The sequence below is a fragment of the Frankliniella occidentalis genome, unplaced genomic scaffold (assembly GCF_000697945.3).
Source record: "Frankliniella occidentalis isolate FOCC.00 unplaced genomic scaffold, Focc_3.1 Scaffold7, whole genome shotgun sequence".
Classification (NCBI taxonomy): domain Eukaryota; kingdom Metazoa; phylum Arthropoda; class Insecta; order Thysanoptera; family Thripidae; genus Frankliniella; species Frankliniella occidentalis.
Genome location: NW_026267137.1, coordinates 611,711 through 615,918, shown reverse-complemented (window position 1 = coordinate 615,918; position 4,208 = coordinate 611,711). Strand labels below are relative to the sequence as shown.

The 4,208-nt window shown below is 55.5% G+C and overlaps 1 protein-coding gene across 1 annotated transcript in view; it reads left to right on the top strand.

Moving 5' to 3' along the window:
- LOC113210334 (cell adhesion molecule Dscam2-like) overlaps positions 1-4,208 on the top strand; it is a 16,970-nt gene that overhangs the window by 1,947 nt on the left and 10,815 nt on the right. The gene's annotated exons all lie outside the window — the stretch shown is intronic.

The window sequence follows — 4,208 nt, the reverse complement described above, 5'->3', positions numbered from 1 at the left end:
TGCCCGGACACAGAAAACTAAAACAAATTTCATACAAAAATCTGTAATTTTTCGTAGAGTGATGACTAAATTATGTGGTCAGGGCGGTGAAAAATTGTTTCACGGAAGTAAAATTTTCTTGGATTCCGTTTTTGGTCCGTGTGCCGTCACTGTAGTACCGAGGGAAGAACTAGAGCGGAGCCCAACGCGAGGGACGTGTACGACGGGATTATGAGAGAGCAAGTAGTAAGGGGAAATATGGAGTACTGGATGACGCAAAGGCCGTAGTTTCTGAGTGGGAGTGAAGGAGACAGAGAAGATGTGCACTCTCGTCTCTCTCTCTCTCTCTCTCTCTCTCTCTCTCTCACTCTCTCTCTCTCGCCTTGCGTGCCGGCCGGCTGCGCTTTCCGCCCGAGGGTTCGCTACCGCTACCGGTGCGCGCTGTGCCAGCGAGGAAGAGGCGGGCCCCTCGAAAAAGATATTTCATATAAAAAGATCCGCGCAGGAAGTGCAGCCCGGCTTCCGTGGCCCTATAGCCCGGGCGAGTTACCCTACTCCAGTTATTTTGTCCACGACGTTTACTTAATCATAACTCCATGTCTTTAAATTTTGCATACCCCAAAAAAGGAACTTTTTTTAAAAAGTCCATCTTTGAAATTTGGTGTAGATTTGTGCTTTGCTCCAGAACGTTCATAGATTTAGAGTTATGTGGGAGTGGAGCTTGAGGAAGAAAGAGAGAGAGAACAACGCAGGGAGGCGTTGAGGGCAAGAGGGTTGGGGAAGGGAGGAGGCGTCAGAAAAACCACAGCGACCCCCGCCGCAGCACGTCACTTATTTGCTTTGAGTTCGTCCGAGATGGCTGCTGCCGCCACCGGAGTTGGCTAAGTTTGACGCAGACAGGAGTCTCGGGGGGTGACGCCTGTCTTGCCGCAAACAGGCGCTGGTTGGGGAAGAGCAGCGCGGCCGTCAACTTGTCTGCGCGGGGCCCTGGCGGCGGCGGCCCGGCGGCGCCCGGGTGCGCTGGCTTCGGCAGCGCCGTAGTGGGACCGCCGCCGCGGGGACCCGCGTGGATAGAAACCTGTCGAACGTTGGCTTAGCGTCATCCCCTGGTCCAGACCGAAACAATCGGGCGACGGGAAACGTCATCAATTTTGTTTTTGTGTGTTTCGTGGCGAAACACGCTACAAGTCAGCTGGATGTTATGCTTATAGATGCAGCATCGAACGGACGTGTTATCAGAATGTTCATAGATGAGCTTTTAACGCTGAAAATCCAACAGTATACTGTTGTCCTATAGGACATTGTAACTGATGTTACCCGGTCGTTCAAAAGAGGGTAATGTTTTACTGTTGTTGCGATTTTCCGGAACTCGCCCATTTGCACCAGTGCCACAGTCCGTTCTGCTGTTGCTCAAGCGGGACTTGCCCTACTGTCGCTGTATTCTCAGAGTGGGTTCAACAGTGCGATGCCAAGAAATATTATGCCGGCTGGAGAGAGAATGAAATAAGTATGAGATGAAAGCGTGCAGTTGTGGAAGGGTAAATATAGAAGCAGGGACGATCTGCTGGAGAACCTCTTGTCCGAAATTGAACAGCTCCGTAAGTGCACGCAGACAGGCGGTCAGAACTGTTAGTTTTTGGTATCTCAGCTAACTTTATTAGCAAAATCGATTCAGCAAAATCTCTCTTGAAAACTCGCCTCGCAACGTATTATCTGTCCTACTATGACTCTGCAAACGGTTTAGCGTACCTGCTCCTCCTTCTTCAGATAAGGGGAATATGCGTTAATCAAATTAGCACTGAAACCAACGAAATCTAAAAGATTTTTTCCTCTGCGTGAGATCACACAGTTTTCTTGTTATTATAAAGTGAGAAGGGTGACGCTTTGGCCGAAGTTGTATTGAAAGTATTCAATTACAAAGACGGTCCTCGGATATCGGACAAAAGTCTTTCCAACGTCTCTCCCGCCCGACGTTTTTCGCCATCGTTTCTCCTTCGCCTGACCATATCCCCCGCCGCGCAGTCGGGATGTACCCCCCTCCCCCTCCTCTCCTCCCCCGACGGCCTGACTCAGGTCATCAGAACTTTCCCAGAGCTGCTGCTTTCGCGCAGCCGGACGTCAAAAGTGCTAAAGCGATGCTGCGAAAAACAATGCTAATTAGAAGGCGATGGTGTGCCGTCCCAGGCGTCCGACGGGCTCCCGGAAACTCAAGAGTTGGATTGCCCGGGAAGGGGGGTTGATGATGTGGACAGTGAGGATGGGGATGGGGACGATGGTGATGGCCGGATGGGGCTAAAGATGATGCCGACTCGACCAGGGTAGCGTGAGAAAATAATGCAGTAGATTTTTCGGGAAAATAACCATGACCAATATCGTAAAGCTTCGTGCTCATATTTTAAAAACTGGAAGTTCTGGTCGGCGAGTTACAAATTTACCAAATTTGGAAATTACGAAGGATTTTAGCTTGTCTTAGTTTTCTTTTACGATCAAGCCTGATATGTACGACAGAGTGTGAAAACGATGAGATGATGATGATGATGATGATGATGATGATGATGATGATGATGATGATGATATGATAATGACAATGACGCCGATGATGACGTGTTTTCCTTTGCTAATGAATGCCTGCTTGCTCCAGCTACCTGAACCTGACGGCGCTGCGGCCGGACGACGCGGGCGAGTACACGTGCGAGGCCTCCAACGCGGCGGGGCGGGCGGCCCACGCGGCGCGCCTGGTGCTGCGCGGCCCGCCGCACGTCAAGCCGCTGGCGCCGCGCTCCCTGGTGGCCGGGCGCGACGAGGTGCTGCGCTGCCTCGTGGCCGGCCACCCTATCCGGACCGTGACCTGGGAGAAGGACGGTGAGTACGCCCGGAAGTACACCCGGAGTACAGTCAGCCCGGTAAACACACCTCGGTTAAAACCGCACGGTGGATTTCACCGCAAGTCATCACTCACCACTACTGAGCTCCCTGCGTGATCTGAACTTTATCTACTGTACTTCCACACAGGCCGCCCGCTGCCCTCGTCGCCCCACCGTCAGCGCGTCTTCCACAACGGCACGCTCGTCATCGTGGACGTGCAGAAGTCGGTGGACGAGGGCGAGTACACGTGCATCGCGACGGCGCCCGGCGGCGAGTCGGCACGGCGCAGCGTCGCCGTCAGAGTGCTCGGTGAGTGGTATGGGTGGTGTGTGCGCGGGGGAGAGGGGGGGGGGCAGGAGGGAAGAAAGAGAGAGAGAGAGAGAGAGAGAGAGAGAGATAGGGTGAGGAGAACGAGAGCGAGAGAGATAAAGGTTCGGGGGCCGCCTGTGGGGTAGGCAGCGGGGCCTCGCGGCTGCATTGCGGGAAGGCCTACCCGGGCGCTCGCAGGCGGCGGTGCATGCTTATAGCTCCGCACAAACGACTTCTTCCCCTCCCCCTCTCCTGTACCGCTCCTCCCCGACGCCCTCCGCGAGGCCGCAATCACATTCACAATGTGCGTTCAATTTCCTCGCGGCGCTCTTCTGCGCGGGACCATCTCGACTATCTGCTCCCACTCATCTTTCCCCATACCTTCCCATCCCCCCCTCCCGTGTGTCATCCAACGGTTGTGAAAGGCTGGGCTGCTCTCTACCGACACTGGAGAGCCGACCGGCCCCCGCCGCCCGACCCGCACAGGCCGGCCAGCCAGCCGATCTCGTTTTACCCATCACCCTCCCCTCCATCTCCCCCCCCCCATCCCCCATCCCTGCTGCGTCCTCATTCCCGCCTATTCTCTTTTTCAATCCCGCGATCCCTCGCTGCCCCACCCCTCCCCCACCCCTCCATATTGTCCCGTCGGCGTGCTGCAGCTGACATGAAGCGGCTCTCGCACAGAGAGGTGTAGTGGGCGGGGGAGGGGGGGGGGGGGGGGGGGCGGCCCCCTGGAGCCATGTAATGTGAGACGCACTATGGGGCGTCCAACCCCTCTCCATGACGCGCTGTCGACCACCCCCTCCCTTCTCTAAACACACCCACCATACACCACCAAACCATACCACACCCGCCACCGTGGTTGCATTTCTATCCAGATTCTCGACCCTCTTCTCAGATCGCCCTTATCGCTGTAAAGTGGGTGGGTGTAGCATTATTCCCTCTAAAGAGCTCTATGGCGGTCTGCTCTCTGCTCCCCGCCGGGCCGCTGCGTGGAGCCGCTGGAGGCCATGTAGCTGCTTGCGCGCGCCGCCTCTACCCCCCCTCCCCCTCCA